Source organism: Xenopus laevis, chromosome 7S (genome assembly GCF_017654675.1).
Source record: "Xenopus laevis strain J_2021 chromosome 7S, Xenopus_laevis_v10.1, whole genome shotgun sequence".
Lineage (NCBI taxonomy): Eukaryota > Metazoa > Chordata > Amphibia > Anura > Pipidae > Xenopus > Xenopus laevis.
Window position 1 is genome coordinate 100,918,786 of NC_054384.1, and position 19,924 is coordinate 100,938,709.

A 19,924-nucleotide genomic window follows, 5' to 3' on the forward strand; every position below is an offset into this window, starting at 1 on the left:
CTTTCTTAATAAAGAGAAAGAGTATTATTTACACGGAAAAGTTCTCTAACAAGCTCTAGAAGCTGTTAATATTAATTCTGCTTCTGCAATAATCTTGGAAGATCTGAAGCATTCATCTGCTGAGTCCTTTAGCAAGTCGTCTTTTGGGCCATATAGCAAAGTTCTGTATCATGCTCTTTAGTTGAGCTCTATGATAGGCTGGCATAGGAACTATCTTAGTACAAATGAGAGACCAAGTGTATTGTTACATACAGTAGTTGCATAGTTACATATTTAAGTTGGGTAGAAAAAATATCAAAGCCCATCAAGTTTAACCCTCCAAATGAAACCCAGTGCATATGCATACAGACAATCATACCGACCTATCTATACACTCACATGTAAACCATATGTACCAATACCTGTTCTAATTGTAGATTTAATCTTCGCCTGGCGAAGTGTTGGGCTGTGAGCGAAGCCGTCACTGGAGAATTTTCGGAGGTTAGTAAATTTGCCCCTTTATGTGGGTCTGGTGATACTGCTTGGTTCTGGTACACATTATATGGTTGTTACCTACATATTTCCTAATACTAATGTTGGCATAACCCAATGCTTATATATATATATATATATATATATATATATATATATATATATATATATATATATATATATATATATATATATATATATATATATATATATATATGTAATTGATAGAACCATGCACAGTTAGGAAGCAGCAGGAAGGGCCCCTCCCTTACTAGCATTATCTGGGTTTTTATGGGATCAGGTTTGTGTGCTTGCAGAATTTGTAATAACAATTATTACTTTTTAGTCCCTACACAGGTGTTGATTTTAATTTATCTGGTTAACTCCAATTTGCAATGGAATGGTAAAGATTGAGTGAAGTTTATCAGAGCACAAGTCACATGACTGAGGGCACCTGGGAAACTAACAACATGTCTAGGCCCAAGTCAAAATTAAATATAAAAAAATCTGTTTGCTCTTTTGAAAAATGGATTTCAATTCTGGATTCTGCTGGAGGAGTGCAATTAACTGATGTATTTTGTTAAAAACAAACATGTTTTCCCATTATGTGGGCTCTATTTAATCTTTCAATGGCAGGCAGTGCTAGTAAACACATGACGTTGCATAAATCAAAGAAGAACCCAGAAACGTATAGTCTATGGCACTAACACACTGGTAACCATCAGAGCCTTCAATGCTACCTGGCATGTAAGTACACGAAACAAACTTGAAAGGACCACTATAGGCAGCCAAATTTCTTATTTCCTGAAAAATAAAGAATGACAATATAAACAATATTTTAAACAATATATGCTTATTGGTTAGTTTATAGTTTTTCTTATCCTGCGTAATATTTGGTTTTTTAATTCCCAATTAGTAGTTTACACAGTTCTTTATTTACTATGTATTATTCTAAATAGCTAATGATTTTTTTAACAAGCCCCTTTGAATATTTATTTGGTGTTGTTTTAGTGATACATTGGTTTCCAGAATGTGTCAAGCTTAAAGCAGATCTAAGAAGTGGGTAAAATTGTGGGTGCTGTATTCAGTATATATTGTTCTATATCAATCTATCTGCTTATTTACTTTATTTATCCAAGGAAAAAGGAACAAAGAAAATTTGTGATATGTTTATCATAAAGGTCAGTGTTCAACTTATCTTTAAAGTGGGTATTACAATTTTTTTACAAAATATATAAATATACAAATCAACGTAACCCCATTACCTCAATAAATGGCTTCCTGGTTTTTAAACATGATTGACCTCAACAACGATTGACATTTTAGGTCAGAACTAGGCAGACATCAAGGCAAACAATTGGAAAAAAAACAAAAAAGTCCAACTGAAACAGATGGGAAGGTGATTTTATCATCCTGCTGATCTGCTGAACTTTAAATACTGAGCAATTATTCTAGTGTTTTATCACCAAATGCCCAAAGTTACACTTGTAAAAGAAATTCAGATCTATTCTGTAGATCAGAGCCTCCTCAACACAAGTATGGAAATCAGAGGATGTAATTTATGGGTGCTTCTAAATTAAAATGTACTGGCTGGTGTACCTGTAATTATTCCTGCCTAATCAAAATGCAACTACACTTCTTATTTCCTTCTTTGCTGATTCCCATCTGCTGCACCATGGCAGGGAATGAAACACTAAGTATTTTTATCTGATGCACTGGTTTTTTAAAGGCACAGTATAACCCCTTGTTATCATGATTGCAATAAATAGGGTTTGAGCTGAGCATATTTTTGCCCATTAATCATGAAAAATCTATAGTTTTAGTTACTTTTTTAAGCTAAACAGGGTAACTGAGATGTTTGGTCCTTGTGAGGTAGATTACATTACCAGTATACAGCCCCATCCTTTCCCACTTTGTAGTGAATGTTTTGTTGGATGAAGTCCATTATGCAGGGGGATTATCTGTACATTAGGAATCTAATTACAATCTAATTAAAATAATAGATAAAACAGATATTTAGCACAAGACCTATTCATTGCACATATTTTGTCCAAAGGGATATTCTAACCCATTTGCCATGACAATTTGCTTTTGGGCAACTGATGAAGCTTCTCAACTCTTTATACTCTTTTCTTGTACATTTCAGTTATTCTTCATGAATATTGTCTTTAGAGTACACTTTCCAGTGGCATAATTAGATATTACTGGGCCCCACAGCAAGTTATTTTTCAGGCCCCCAAAATGTCTAGAGGTTGACCTGTTTTACCAATATGTATTGAAATTATATATGAATTAGGGTCTTGTGGGCCCCCTATACCTTCTGGGCCCCCCTGCAGCTGCAGGGTCTGCTTCCTCTGTAGTTACACCCCTGACACTTTCCTATGAGCTCAACAAATCTCCTTTTAACTACTTAGATATTTAGAAAACTAGAAAACATTTCCTACTTGAGCTCAACAAATCTCCTTATTTTCCAAAGAGATTTCTAACTAATTTAGAAGGCTCCATATTTGTTGTCCACAACCTGCCTGATCTTTTAATTTGAACATAGCTAAACCAATTATATTTTGAGATACAAAGTTCAGGTAATTGCAGTACACTTGGCTTATGTTTTAGGAGTCTTTTCTATTGAAGTTGCAGAAATTCTGTAGGAAGTGTTTCTTTCAGACCTTTGAAAGGGCAGTTGCTTCTTATTTCCCATACATGGCAGTAGCTTTTGTAAATTCTTCATAGCACCTGTTGAAAGTGCTAACTTTCTTGGGCTCTGAAACGGCTCCATTATTCAGTCATTTTTTATCTTATTTTTATCTATGGAGAACAAAATATTCAATTTTTATTGTGAGTGGGACAGTTTTAGAACAACAATAATAATTGTGTCAAAAACTTGCAGCTCATGAGAAGAAAGAATACTAGGAGCTGATGTTTGTTAACATCTTGGATGATGAATGTACCTTTCCCTAAAATTAACTACTAAAGGTAAAATGCTTTATACTATCTCTGGCCAATTTCTCTTTGATCTGTGTTCTTGTTTGGATAAGTTATTTGTCCACCACCCACGACAAATTGTGAAAGGCACAGAATATTTTGTACACACACATACACACTGTAGATAGTTGACATCAAACAAGATGTTGGGACATTGGTCTCTTCTCTCCTACTAATGAAGAATCCCCTTTGACTCTGAAATAATATGCAAGACCCCCATAAAGGTGACCATAGACGCACCCGTATTATCGTACAACAGATCTTTCGTATGATTATCGGTGCGTATGTGGTGGAAGACAATATAGTTAAAAAGTTAAAATAGTTAAAAAGCCTTGGATATCACTCGTCTCGTTGATTGGGTAGGACTGAAAATTTTTGATGCAACTTTGTGCAACTTTGAAGGTGACCGAACATTGTAACATTAATGCTGAATCAATAGACAGAGCTAAATAATTATTTTTGTTTTTACCTGCATATCTGACAATTCAGCTCTTAACGTTAATAGAGTGGAAGAAAGATCTTTCATTCAACCAACGGTTATGGGAATGATCATAATTGTAGCGTGTATGGCCACCTTTAGACAATTAGCTGCTTCAAGCCTCTGGGCATGAGTAGAGATACCTAGGGGGAAATTTACTAAAGGGCGAAAATTCGCCAGCGTGATGTCATTTCGGCACTTCGCTGATTTACTAACGGTAGCTGGCATAATTTCACCAAGGAGATAGATTCTGGCGCAACTTCGCACTCTAACGCCAGGCGAATTTTCGGTCTGGCGAAAGAGCATTACTACACAAATTCACTACGTTTTTGATTTTACTGACCGTTACCTCTATCGCCAGACTTGCCTTCACCACCTCAGACAAGGGGAAGTGCAATAGAGTAGATAGGAGTTCCTCAAAAAAAGTCCCACAAAACGCTGGCGTTTTTTCCTATTAAAAGGGTGATAGACTGAAAAAAGATTGTACATTTTTTTTGGGGTACCTTCCTTCCCCCCTACATTTGATAACATATGGCACCTAAACTAAACTGTGGGCACATGTGTAGGGCATTATAATAACTTTATATAATTTTATTAAGGTTCCCTGGCCTTGTGTAGTGTAATGTATTTGCTGTAGCATATACGCCCATTGTACTTTAACTGCGCGCCGTATGCAAATTAGCCAACGCTACTGTAACTTCGAACTGCTGAGCGTATTTTCGCTTGTGTAATTTTGCCAGCATTCGATACCCTGTGCGAAATTTCGGATCTTCGTGAATTAGCGTTGTCCAGGCGAATTTATACCTGGCGAAGTGCTGCGAAGCCAGCGCTAGCAAATTTTCACTGGTTAGTGAATTTGCCCCCTACTGTACATCTACTACAACAAAAGATTTACAAATGGTGTACCTAAAAACAAAACTCTAATCTGCATAACCTCATTCTCATTTGCATATATTTTCCTTGTTTCCTTTCTCAGTGTTTTTTTCTTCTTTACTTAGAATTCCATTTAGGTCCCACTTGTGTCCTTTTTCCAGTCATTTCCAGACATTTATTGCTTTGTGCTTCCATGTTTAAGATTTCTTTGCCCTTTGACTTCCATAATTCTTTTCTTTTGTCCTATTAATGGTAACAGCGACAGACATTTCAAAAGAGACAAAAGACCATAAAATTCAATTTATTTGCAATCGCCAGACTGCAGACTTTAAAAATCTATTGACAAAATTAGTATCTATTTATTATAGCTTCAGCTAAAATTTACAGCATGTCCTGCCCCATCATCTCTCTCTCTCTACCCACTTCTCCTGTGCTGTCATATTGAAACCTTTCTTTTCAAGGTGATTTTTGGGAATACTTTATTTTGTCTCCGTCATTCTTTTCTTTTCCATTTAATTGAAACCTCAGTATTTTTATGCTGTATAGGAGAGACTTACTAAAGCGTTAAAGAGCGTTATATCTTCACTTTTATGTTTCAATATTTTTTTGTATATTTTAGTATTTAGTAGCAGAAAAACATTTGATGTGCTTTAGTTTATTTAAACTGTCCTCTTACCTATACAAGACCTTTCTTGTATAATTAATAATTGTTTTTTTACTTGTATTACTTACATTTTACACAGTATAGTTACTCAGTCATGCTGTGTTGAGCTTTTGGGATCCTGACTGAGCTGCAAGCAATTTGTATATTCTCCCCATGTCTTTGTGGATTTCCTTTCTGTTGTCCATCTTCTTCCCACACTCCAATAAGAGCTAGGTTAACTGGATCTTGATAAAACTTACTCTAGTGTGTATGAATTGCCTACATGTGATAGATAATTAGATAGTTTAAGACCATGGCAGATAATCAACTGAATTCTGAGCCGTGTATATAAAGCCTTGAGAAAAACACATCAGTGATATATCAATGAAGGTTAATAAACAAATTCTTGTTGGACAATCTGACTCAGAATCTTCTTGGAAACCTGTTGCTTAAAAATAGGTTTATTACTGCTAACTACAAGTCTAAAGGCTATGGCACATGGGACCCTTTGTCTGCTGCTGCCATCCAGTAGAATAAAATAGCAACAAAATGCCTCTTTCCACCTGTCACCCCTCCTTATGTAGTACAATGACAAGCACCCTGGCTGACACATGTGGTGAGGTGACAGTTCTCCATGGTGTTATGCTCAAAGGTACAGTACTTTGTCTGTCACTGCTGTGTGTGTAGACTTACTGCAGGAGTGCCCATACTTTACTAATGCGAGGTCTATTTTTAGTCATGAGGTCCCAAGCATCACATATTCTATAACTGTATCTGATTTCTGCATATTGTATAAAATAGCATAGCATTATACATGTGCTTGTGATATTAATGACTGAAAACCATTTTTAAACTGTGCTTGGTTTCCTAAGGGCTCGTACTGAGAAGAGTTTTAAACTGTGCTCCCCTGAGTTCTATTTTAAAGTGCTCAGCTGCAGGGGAGCACAGGAAGGAATGCAGCCAAACTTCTTAATGGGCCTATATTGATACAGGCCGAATGCAACATGTTAGACGCTTACATGCGCCTCTCTCAGTACTAGGGATGCACCAAATCCCCGAATCCTTGGTGAAAGATTCGGCTGAATACTGAACCGAATCCTAATTTGCATATGCAAATTAGGGTCAGGAAAGGAAAAAGTGGGAAAAAATCTTCTTTTGTGATGAAAAGTCACTTTAACATGGAATACAGGGGAGCGCAGGTTAAAGTGCTCGTCAGTACAAACCCTGGCTGGACCTGGCTGATTAACATATGATTTCCCTTCGTGTTGAAGCCATGGGTTGGGAAATAGGAAAAGCAGTAGGTTTCTGAATGTTTTGTTTTAGGGCTCTTACAGACGAGCGTTTTTACCTGCGTTCCGTTTTTCTGCGTTCAGCCGCAGGGGAGCGCAGGAATACACGCATTACATTTTTCCCAATGGGGCTGTACTCACACAGGCGTGTGTAGGCGCCGAACGCAGGAAAAATGCAGCATGTTGCATCTCAACCTGCGCCTACACGCGCCTGTGTGAGTACAGCCCCATTGGGAAAAATGTAATGCGTGTATTCCTGCGCTCCCCTGCGGCTGAACGCAGAAAAACGGAACGCAGGGGAGCGCAGGTAAAAATGCTCGTCTGTAAGAGCCCTAAAACAAAACATTCAGAAACCTACTGCTTTTCCTATTTCCCAACCCATGGCTTCAACATGAAGGGAAATCATATGTTAATCAGCCAGGTCCAGCCATTGTCTCTTACATGTTTCCAATTAACCTAATTGAAATCCCTTGTGAATTATTTCAAAACTCCACCAAAACTTCAGTGTCTTTATCTCTCCCACTTAAGCTGAAGCAAAATCCTCGTGTTATGGTGCTTAATTCTTAATCTTGGATAATTAGAAGGAAACTGTATTGTAAAGAATCCCGTGAGCCGAAGGTTTTTTTTTCTTTTTGTCCCTTTACTGTTCTTCATGCATTCCTCTAAAAAATATTGATTTGTATCATTCAGCTCTAGTTATCCCCCAAATAAGAGTGAGAATTCAGAGCTGGAGCAGTGTAGCTTCATGCATTTCCTGAGATCTATTACAGTCAGATTCATTGGCGGCGGCAGAAGAATCCTCATACATAAATGATATTTTTGAGTTATTACCTGCCAGATTCCATTCACTGTCTCAATGGGTGGTTTCTATTTCCCTAAAGAAATTTTAGTTTTCAAGTAAGTAAGCATTACGGACCACTAAACAGCGTATAATCCTGGAGGGATCTTTAATACTGTACATGTACAGGTCATATGTTTCACAGACAGTAGGACCTAATGGGGAGTGTATATGGCACTTAATGTAGATGAAAAGAATTGACATTATACTGGGCTCACAGTAATCAGTGACAAAAAGGATGATATAAAATACAGAATTCCTAAAAAATGAGTCAATACTCAGATTGTGAACTAATTTGTAGTGACGGGTGAATTTGTGCGAAATTCACGAAACGGCAAAAAATTAGCGTTTCGCGAATTTATTCGCGGGAGTTTCGCAAATTTATTCGCTGAAGGCGAATCGCGCAAATTCGCTGCGAATCGCGCAAATTCACTGCGAATTTGCGCCTGCCAAATAAATTCGCCCATCACTACTAATTTGTATTATATGAGTAGTATTTTGGGTAATGGATGCAGCTATACACACAGAGTCATAAAAGGCTGTATCATTAGATTCATATACTTACATACATCCATGTTATAGGGTTTTTTTGGCACTTGCATAACATTTCTTTGACCCTTCCTGTAGGTTTCTGATCTGTCCTTGCTGGCTGCATGTTGCAAGTAAACATGGGGCAAAGCATAGATCAGGGATCCCCAACCTTTTGAAGCCGTGAGCAACATTCAGAAGTAAAAGGAGTTGGGGAGCAACACTAGCATGAAAAATGTTCTTAGGGTGCCAAATAAATTTGATAGCACCTATGTGGATTGTACACCTACATTGAGACTCTGTTTGGCAGAGCACCTGGTTTTTATGCAACTAAAACTTGCCTCCAAGCCTGGAATTCAAAAAAAAACCTCCTGCTTTGAGGCCACTGGGAGCAACATCCAAGGGGTTGGAGAGCAACATGTTGCTCACGAGCTACTGGTTGAGGATCACTGGCATAGATCAACGCAATGTCATAATTATAGGGGGGGCAGACTCCACAGCCTTGGGGGGGGGGTACAGGAGAACAGAGGGCATTGTTAAGGACAGGCGGGGGTAAGGGAATCAAATTCATGTAGTCATGAAAAACACGACCAACCGCATCAAACAACAAATGATTTAAACTCCCATATATCATCTCTAACTGCAGGTCCAGTTTTAAGAGACGGGTGGTAGCTCTCTTCCCCAATGAGATTTATGCTTTTTTATTTGTATAATGCAGGTACAACATTTCTAAGGAATTCTTGGGCTAAAAATTTGCTCATTGGGTTGAAAATATGTAGGAGTGTTTGTCCACGCAGCAACCCTACTGACTGGAAATCTGTACTGTTGTTACTGTTTTATTCCATTTTTCATTTTGCATTTTAGACTATATATTTAACATGAAATCAAAATAACGATTTTAGTTCCTCTGCTGATTGAACAAGCTCCCTTAAGGTTTTCCACCAGCAGAGAAACCTCTGATTCACCCTCTGTCTTAATCATTATGTGTGCAGTGCAGGTATTCAATCTGCCCGTCACTATGCACTAGGGGCTGATTATAATGATTTGTATAATTGAAGTGACATGGTGGGATATGGTTAGCCCTCTGAGCCAAGATGTCCATCATGCTTAAAGGATAGTTCCTCATAATTTTAAAGATAAGGAACAGCTGAACTATCCTTAGACAGCACCTAAGCTTGTACCTAACTATCTTGAAATGGTACCCAAGCCCTATGACTTGTGGGAAAAAGATTCTTCTGGCACATTCAAGGCCATCTGTGTCCCAGATACTTAAAAGGGCATGTAAAGGCAAAAAAATAAAATCCCATTTTTACTTTCTTTAATGAAAAAGAAACCTATCTCCAATATAATTTAATTAAAAAATGTGTACCGTTTTTATAAGAAACCTGACTGTATGCAGTGAAATTCTCCCTTCATTTACTGCTGTGGAAACAATCATACTTATGAACAGCAGGGGGAGCCCCCGCCTTACTCCCAGCCATGCAGAACTCAAGCAGCTTTGTTTATGACGGTCCCTAAGCAGCCCAGACCACACTGAGCATGTGCACAGTCTTGGTCTTGCAAAGATTTTTAACAAAGTTACAAGATGGTGACCCCCTGTAGCCAACTTTGGAAGCATAAATTATTTGTTTGATTAGGCTTGTGGTGCAGTAAGTTCATGTTTATATTTAGTATATAAAATACAGCATTTCTAGCCTTATTCTATTTTAGACTTTACATGCCTTTTAATGTACGTACAGATGAAGCTATTGGGATTTCACATTTTGTTGTCCAGACATTGTTTTTTAGTACTAAGTCCTGCCTCTATATGATTCCAGAGTGCATTTTTTTTCATGTACATTTCTTCTGATGGACTAAGGCCATTGCACTCTAACACCATCTAGAGGCAGGATTTAGCACTAAAAAATAGTGGGACAAAATGTCAAATCCCAATGGCTTCTTCTCTACCTGAAAGATTATTTTACTTTTGCATTGACCTTACATAATTAAGTATATTATTTTTATTATAAAATCTACCATGTTTAAAGCGACAAAGTAAAAAAGAAAATAAAAGTGGACCTGCTCCAAGTGCCATTTTTTTTTTCTGTTTTGAGCCATTTCAAATGTATTAGCAGTTTTCTACTTCTCAATCGGGGCCTTGACTTTGATGGAACTGCTGGACCTTTGGTTCCAGAATGAATGGAATGTGCAGAGTAAGATTATAGAGCTTTGCAGAAAGCTAAAGGAAAGGATCTATTTTGCCCCACATTGCAGATGATCTACTTTGACCTACTTGCCAAATATCAGATCCTATCAGTGATCCGGCATGTGCCCTTATGTGCTTACTTACTTATCTCTGGTACAAAACTGGTCTGGTGGGAAGTTCCTTCCCTTAAAGGAGAAGTAAACCCCTTATTAAAAAAACCCTACCCCTCTACCCTACATAGACCCCATCCCTCCTCCCCCCCAGCCTAGCTGCTACCTTGGGAAAATGGCCCTAACTTTTTACTTACCCCTCATGCAGCTTCACGGCATCAAAGTTAACGGGCGATATATTTTTCTTCAGTCTTCATCGGGTCTTCTTCTGGTGCCTGGCAATTTTAGTGACTTTCGGTGCATGCGCAGTTGACAAAAACCCGAAGACTGCTCCAACTGCACATGCGCTGATACTGAACTTACTTCCCAATGAAGACCGAAGAGAAGAAGATGGCTGCCGTGAAATCTGATGCCGTGAATTTGCACCTAGGGGTAAGTAAAAAGTTAGGGGCATTTGCCTGGGGTAGCAGCTAGGCTGGGGGGGAGGAGAGAGCTGGGTCAATGTAGGGTAGGGTTTTTTAAATAAGGGGTTTACATCTCCTTTAAGTTGTCAGTACAACTTTACAGTCTTAATGGAATAGAGATAGAGCTGCATATAGTGTCTCATTGAAGGTGCCACCTGCATATTCAATTTACCCTGAAAATTCTGGTTCAATAGACCTGAGTATGAGAGGTGCTAAGTCAATGTTTTAGGAAGCAGGAAGCAATATTTAATCTGAAATAAAAACTGAATTCTAGTAAATTGAAAACATGCCCAGAAAAGCACATTTTAATTTCGACTTGACTTTATTTTGCCTTTAATAAAAACATTCTATTTGTTGTTGACAACATAGAGAAGGAATGAAAGGTCACTGGCTTTTTGTTACAATGCTCTTTCGCTTGTTTTTTTCCCGCACTTTTATGTCTTAAGCCTTTTAGGAAAAAAGTTGTTGTGGCGATTCCTCAATGTATCCTTTAAGCGAAGGAAAAAAAACTCTTTCTGCAAACAGGGTTCGTGTAATTCCGCCATGTCTTTTCTGTTGCCTTTGTACATAAAGCTGAGGGTTAAAAGGATCTAGCTGTCATTCGTTAAGTTTTCATCTCTCCCAAATCCCACGCGTCCCCTGACAGCTCTGTCTTGTTTGGTTGCCAGGACAGGAATTGATGTGAGCCCCTCTTTGCATTTAAAGCTTATTTTTTTCCCAGCCTGTTGACATCACAGTACCAAGAATAAAGTCATAAACTGCATTGATTAAATTAAAGCAGTGTATATGGTAAATTATTCAACAACAGAAATGAGTCAAACAATAAATGAAGATCTGAATACTCAAAATAAAAACCATGGTGTTCTTACTGCAGGATAATTGACTGACCAGATCAAATTCAGAGACTGAACAATAGGTTCAAGGAATCCATAATGAGTTAGAGTATCTAACATTTTATTTACCTAATATTTTAAGCTTGATGTATTGACCAGGGCGGACATACAATAATTAAATGTTTATGTAGAAAGTTTAAAAAAAATATCGAATCAAGCAGCAGGATTTTTTAGACAATCACACAGGTTGTTCTTGGCCTTAATTGCACAAAAAAGGCAATAGGACTAAAGATCTTTGTTAAAAAATGTGTTCTCCCCCTAATGTGAAAAGCCCCTTCCACTACCCTCCATAGTGCCCCTCCCTTCTTCCTCACCACATAGAACATTAGTGAAAATGTGCCCCTAATTGTGCAACTCACGTATCTGCGCTTCTCTGCCTTTTGGCTAAGATCAAGTGAAGTACCTTTGGAACCACTTGGTCCTCTGGCTGGCAAGACCAAAGAGGAGTATCTGTTCTAATGATCCTATCTGAAGAACGGAGAAACCATTGGTCCTCTGGACTAGGCTGACAAGCGGAAGCCTGATGAAAGCTGGGTCGATGTGCTCCCATGAGGGTGGCCCCTGACTTTTGAGTCAGGGGAGATGCACATGCACCCATGCTTAACCAAGCTTCACTTTCTTTGCTCTTACCATTAGGTGGGTGGGAAGTCTTTTCTTTTTCTGGCTGCCAACCAGAGCCTTGCAAAAGGCAACCAATGGCCTTGCACCGCCCACTCCAGCACCTTTTTTGTGTCTGGTTTGAGCACCCTGGATGGGGTCACGGTCTTTTGGCTGGACTCGCAGGCCATGACACGCCCTGGGGGAAGCTTCGGCAGAACCCAGGGTAGACGGGACTAGCCCTAGCTTTGGCGAAGGGGAGTCCAAACGTCCCCAAACCCCTTCAGGGGGGCGGGGTGGTGGGCCCTCACTAGCTTCGGTGAAGGGGGACCCACCCGTTCGAGCTTTTCGCTGGCGGTAGCTGGGAACAGCTTGGGCAACGGAGCCCATGCCTTCGGGTAGGACTCGGAAGGATGATTCAATATCATCTGTGCAGAGTAGTGGAGCTCATGGGCGCCATCTTCTGCATCTTCAGTTTCCTTCTGGAAGCTATTGACTTCAATGCGTTTTACAAATTTTTCATCTTCTCGTGAATGATTTCTCTGTTTTGCAGATTCTTCTGCGAAGCATAATAGGAAAGATTCAATCATCACTACAAGGCTTGACTCAGGGCTTCCACCATAACTATTTAATTTAACCTGCCTGGTTTAGTTAGCTTTCTTCAAAGAATGGTTCCAGAATTGTTTAAGAGAAAACAAAGAGACATTTGAGGCAGAGTTAAGCTGAACAACAGATTTCTATCAACTGCTTATTATTTCTACCCTATCATACCCAACATATTCATAGCCCAGCGTTATTCCCTGATGCCTCCATGAAGTAGTCAATATTATGGAGCTTGCAGATATCTCAGATATGATATGATGATGAAATGGGAGTTGTGGAGGCCGGGCAGCAGAAATCAGAAGGTGATCAGGGAGGGCTTCCTGGAGACATTTTAATTGGACCTTTTGTTGGAGTTTTACATTCCATTAGTTATCTAACTCTGTATAATATATAAAGGGATCATAAATAATCTCTCTAATGCTTTATTTACCAGTAGGTCCTTCCAGCTGACACAAGGTCACCCATTCCGATTAGAAGAAAAGAGGTTCTGGCTAAATATTGAGAAAGGGTTTGTTACAGTGAGAGCTGTGAAGATGTGGAATTGTCTCCCTGAATCAGTGGTACAGGCTGATACATTAGATAGCTTTAAGAAGGGGTTGGATGGTGTTTAGCAAGTGAGGGAATACAGGGATATGGAAGATACTGTAGCTGAAAGTACAAGTTGATCCAATGACTGGTCTGAGTGCTATCTTGTCAGGAAGGATTTTCCCCCACCTCTGAGGCGAATTGGCAAGGCTTCAGAAGGATTTTTTTTTGCCTTTTTTCTTTATCAACTGACATCATTGAGCCAATCTGTCATTTTGCTTCACTGAAAAATTTGCGAAACGGCAAATAATTTGCTAAAACAATTGAAGTCAAAAAGTGGCAAAAATTTTTTTTACAAGCAAGACTTTATCTCACTCCAAATGCATTAAAGTAAATTGCCGTTTTTTTTCTTATGGTGACAATCTTGTTTTGGTGACTTTTTTGCTGCAGTGTTATTTTTCCCACTGCAAATTTTTGCAAAAATGCCGAAATGCAGAATTTGGCCACAAATCCATACCTGCCACAAAAAAGTCGCTCATCTATACAGGTTATATTTAGACGTAAAATGTTGAACTTAACAGACGTGTGTCTTTTTTCAACCTTATTATGTTACTATGTTGACTCAACAAAGGAACCCATCAAAAGGCATATAATAAATGAAATTTTTTTTATATTTTTACATTGTGACATTGTGACTTCCCCCTGCTCTTGTTAATTGCAACAAATCTTTGGGTGGTTTTAAGCCATGGTCTGGTTGGTGAACAGAGTGGGGAGTACCATGGAACCATGATGTTATGGGTCCCAATGGGAACTGACTTACAAAGGTTATCAATGACAAGTGGGCATGTCATGGGAACTTTATTAGGATCAAAAGTCAGAAATGTTATGACAAAAGATTTTAGCAGCAATATGCAGTGTTTCTAACACTGTGCGGGGGGGGGGGTTGTGGAAGCACTCTTAAGGCTAAATCAAAATATATTTAAGTATAATGGAAGTGCTACTTACAATGCACTTCCCTGGTCCCCTGTTTCATAAGTAATTCAGTATAAATGCAAGTGCATGTGCTTACAAAACAGGGGTTTTTAGTTACAAAGTTACGATCATAAAATTGAAAAGCCACCATACCACGTCAAGGTAAACCCCATATGGCGGTCCCTAACTTGCTTATCTCAGGTCATAATATAAAAGGAGAAACTTCTCTGCATAATAGCATTACCTGTATTCAGAGTGTGTTGAACATTGGTTTCAATCTGAAGGCTGAATCCTCCCCCGCCAGTAAGGGCTTTTAAGAGAGAGCAATTGCCCAAACCAACGCCCTTATTTAAAAGCATAGGACCACCATTAGTATAAAGGGGTGGGTATGGGGTGCTATTAAAAACCAAATAAAGCTAAGCCACAGCTTCAGGCCAATATACAAAATTCGGGGGGGGGGGGGGTTGTGGAAGCACTCTTAAGGCTGTTTCATGCACTAGCATATTTACTTGAATTACTGAGACAGGGAATTAGATACTTTTGAAATTGGCCTCAGGTGTGCACCCACAACTCTCCTTTTTTTTGTATTTGTGTTTGCTGGAAGCTGTGGCGAAGCTTGATGTGGTTTGTTGCACCCTCATACCCACCCCTTTAGATTCTTGGTGGTCCTATTGTCCTTTTAAAATTGTGCTTTGGTTTGTGCAATCACTCTCTCTTAAAAGCCGAAAATGCTAGCGGCATGGGAGGATCTAGCCTGAAGGCAGTCTCTCCCACTTAAAAGCCGCATAGCAGTTGGCGGGGGAGGATTTAGCTCACAGTTTGAAACCAAAGCACAGGAGTTTTTCACATAAAGTAATGCTATTAAGCAGAAAGGTAAGATACCTATTTTAATATAATTAGAGGTAAACAAGTTAGGGACCACCGTATGGGGTTTACCTTGACGTGGTATGGTGGCTTATCAATTTTATGATCATAACTTTGTAACAAACAATCCTGTTTCAAAGTTACATGCACTAGCATATTTACTTGAATTACTGAAACAGGGAATTAGATATTTTGAAATTGGCCTCAGGTGTGCACCCACAACCCTCCTTTTTTTGTATTTCTAACACTGCGCCCTTACTACACAACTACCATAATAAAAAGAGAAAAGGCCTTAATAACTGGTACAGCTAATGTTACCCTGACGTTTCTGTGGCCAAAGTTTGACACAATACCCTGTACTTGTGTTAGTACAGAATGCCTGAATTTGCTTCCACTTCTAAACACACACGAGTATCTAGTGATGGGCCTAGTGATTTCTTGATGCCGGCGACAATTACACGGACGCCCATTAACTTTAATGCGCGTCAAATGTCAGCAGCGTCGGAATTGTTGCCGGCATTAATTTTGACGCCGGCAAATTGTAGCCAATGTCAAAATTCTTGTTTTGTGAATTTTTCGCCCGTTTCGCTGGAAATTCTCGAGTTGCATGGCTAAGCGAAAATGGGACAAATTCGCCCATCACTACAAGTATCTGCAAGAAGAAAAAAAGTGTCTTTCCCCCATAAGTACAGTGTTTCCATTCCAGTTAAAGCAGGGCTATCAATTTTAATATGTTTTTCATGTCCGCACTTTTGAAAGGCAATTGATAAACAAAGCAAGCAACTCCGCTCACAGCTGTTCAATTACGAAGAATAAAAAAGCATTTTAATCAACTCTCATTTTAATCTTAATCCTAATTGATACAATTTTTTTATAACATACACATATACTCGGTTATTTTTTTTCTGTTCAGTGATGCAAAATATTCCAAGGACTTTATAATAGGAACATTCTTCAGCAGTTCCCTCTAATCAAGAATCTTTCATGGCCGAAAAACCGAAATGCAGTTACTGCGGTCTAATGGCCCCTATGTCATTGGAGATACTTTGGGGCACACGGTATTCTTCAAAGGCAATGGATCATTTTTTTCCTTTCTTTAGGAAAACAAATCCTTATTCACAATTGGGTTGACAAGCGACATTTGTTCACTCATTTATTCAACGGTAATTCATTTAGGTTTGAATTTAGCAGGTGATGCTGTGGCTGTGAAACGAAGCATAGGTGCAGTAAAAATGATTTGTGTTCTTCTGTTTAAAGGGGGTGCATATTGATTGTTGCTAGTGATGGGCGAATTTATGTGCCAGGTGCAAATTTGCGGCGAATTCCAGTGATTCGCTGCAGGCGAATATATTCAAGAAACCACCACGAAAATTCGCTGGCGTAAAAAAAAAATGGATGCTGGCGCCCGGTTTTTTTGGACATCAGCGCATTTTCACTGGCGAATGTGCACCGGCGTCCAAAAAACGGGAAATTCACAAATGTATCGGCGAAGCGAAATGCCCCTCATTCGCCCATCACTAATTGTTACTATTGGCACTCAGCACTTAAAATATTGATATCATTAAATAAAATACTTGTATCTACTTATTCTGGTCTGTATTCACATAGCAGGGCATATATATATATATATATAGGATATAACCTCATGCATTGCTTGTACTAAGTACATGGACTGTCTTGGTTATTCTCTAATACAGTATAATTCCTTCGAAATAATTCAACAAAAGGAAACATATTGCCATGGTAGTGCACATTGGCAGACGTTTTAAATAGTCAAATATGTATGGTATTCCCCAGACCCTTAACCTACCATTGTAGCCTGGGTGACTTTAGTTTAGACTTCTATTTGGCCATGTTTTTCTGTTTCTTTTAGCAATGTAAGGGTTACATTAGGCACTTGGAATGCTTTTCACTGCATCACCTTGGGCTATAGTATGCTGGGAAAACTATATTGTTCTTCATAAAATGTCATTTCAAGTCGCCCCTGACGGTGCGCTGAACCATGCACCAGCTGTTTAATGCTCTGTGCGCACAAGCTGCAGCTGCTGCCAATGAACTGGACATGTCCTCATATTAGAAAGTACTTTTGGATAGAATTCTTTACGGTAAATTTTTGTATTCCTGTCATGGCACAGGTTAAATATTCATTGAGACATTTAGGGGGTTATTTATCAAAGTCTGAATTTATCTCAATATTTTCTGAGAAAAACTCCAACCAAATCAGCTTTTCATCTTATTTACTAAAAAACTTACCTGAAAAAAAAAATTTGGGCAAAAAAAATCCAGAAAAATCATGAAAAATACAAATTTTTCAAAATTTCCACCTGAAAATTTCGGATTATTGCACGAAACCCAGTGCAGATTAAAAAATCTTTGGGACGTCTCCCATTGACTTGTATGCAACCTCAGCAGGTCTGAGATGCCGGATTTTCAGATTTGGACTTTTCCCATCCTCACGGGACAATTAATTCCGAAAAATCCAGATTTTATACTAAAAAAACAAAATTTTTGGGGGGTTTTGGTATTCGGAGTTTAGTTAATAACCCCTTTATAGTTTCATATATACATGACTGAGAGATGTGCCATAATAAGTAGTCCTATTATGACTACTTCTATCAGTATAAATAAGATTTTCAAAATCTACAAGTGTCCCATTATTTCCACAGTGTCTAAATGACAAAACAAATAGTCCCAGGTAATAAAATATCAATGACCACATACCAAGGAGGATGCGGATTTTTAATAGAGTGAAGAAAGAAAAACTTGGTTTGGAAAATGTTGTGATATATTTAGATATTGGCAATTTTCCATGCTTTTTGAATTAGACCCCCCCCCATTTTTATTTTTAAAGTTTTTGAGACATTTTTTAGTTATTGCCCGAAAAACTCAAATTCAATGGATTATAACGAAAACCAGAGCAAACAGCCAAAAAATATTAAGAATCCTGAAGGTTAAAATCATGTTCCAGTTGTTAAAGGGACCATCTGCCATTGACTTCTACATTGTACGTTGTAGCTGGAGTATTTCTGGATTCAAATTTTTAGCAGCCTCGGAGCATAATAAATTTAGAAAAACATTTTTCCCTCTAAAAATTTGAGTTTTATCTCTTTAATAAAAACTTGACCAGAAAAATTTGAGGGTTAATTAATAGGCCCCCCATTTATGTAAAATTTTGAATTAAAAAAATTGGATGTTGAATCCAAAGGAGTGGGATAATGTTATTCCTTGTTTTGGTGCAAAACACATCACACCATATTGCAAGGGAGCCCTGCGAAATTCACGACACGGAGAAAAATGTGTGAAACGCAAATTTTGACACCGGCGTCAACTCACAGGCATCAAAAATCGATGGGGTGACAATTCTTATGGCGGCAACAATTTGACCTGCATTAGTCAATGGGCGTGTTTAATTGTCGCTGATGTCGGAATTGTAGCCAGCTTCAAAAAAACTTTAACTTCAAATTTTCATAGCAAATTCGCTGTGAATTGTCGCCTGGCGAATAAATTCGCCCATCACTCCTGCAACTAGCACCAGATATGACTGGTGGATATTTTGTTCCAGGTTCCGAACTTGGTTTTTATCAGGGGTCGTTTTGGCTCCATTGAATATTATTTGGGGGATGGCTGATGGCTGGATATGGATTCCATATGTAAATAACCATATTTAACTTGTGTTTTTATCTGTGTTCAGGCCCAGACTAACAATCTGTGGGTTCTGGCAAATGCGAGAGGGGCTGTTGTAAGTTGCCTTAGACCAGGGGTCCCCAACCTTTTTTTTACCCGTGAGCCACATTCAAATGTAAAAAGAGTAGGGGAGCAACACAAGCATAAAAAAGTTCCTGGGGTGCTAAATAAGGACTGTGATTGGCTATTTGGTAGTCCCTACGTAGACTGGTAGGCTACAAGAGGCTCTACTTGGCACTATACTTAATTTTTATGCAATTAAAACTTGCTTCAAAGCCAGGAATTGAATTCAAAAATAAGCACTTGCTTTGAGGACACTTAGAGCAACATCCAAGGGGTTGGAGAGCAACATGTTACTTGTGAGCTACTGGTTGGGGATCACTGCCTTAGACAGTCGCTATTTATTGGGCTAGTGGGGGGCTGCTTGAGCCTCTGTGTACTTGGAATGCCAGGCCCTTTTGTGAATCCCAGTCTTAACCTGTCTGTTTTTAATTATTTTTTTCCCTACTGAAGACCCCTAGAAAGCTGAAATGCATTGGTATTGTTTCATATAGCACACTGGGTATACATTAGCCTCTCAAACATTGGATGGAGTGAGCACTGGTAGGTTTCAACCCAAAAGGTTTACTGCATGTTTTCAGCCTGAAAAGAATCAGTGCTGGTGTTTCAGATGTATCTCATCTCAACTAGTGGGAGCATTTTCAACTGCTCTGGCTGAAAATTGCAGGATTAATTCTTCCCCACGTCACCGGCCTTTAGAATGGAAAGCGTACCTTATATACATTATGAGACCTTGTCTCAAATTATAGTCTATAAATAGTGATGGGCGAATTTGCGCCGTTTCGTTTCGCCGAAAAATTCTCAAAAATTCGCCCGTTTTTTTTACACCGGCGCCTGTTTTTGACGGCGGCGCCCGTTTTTGATG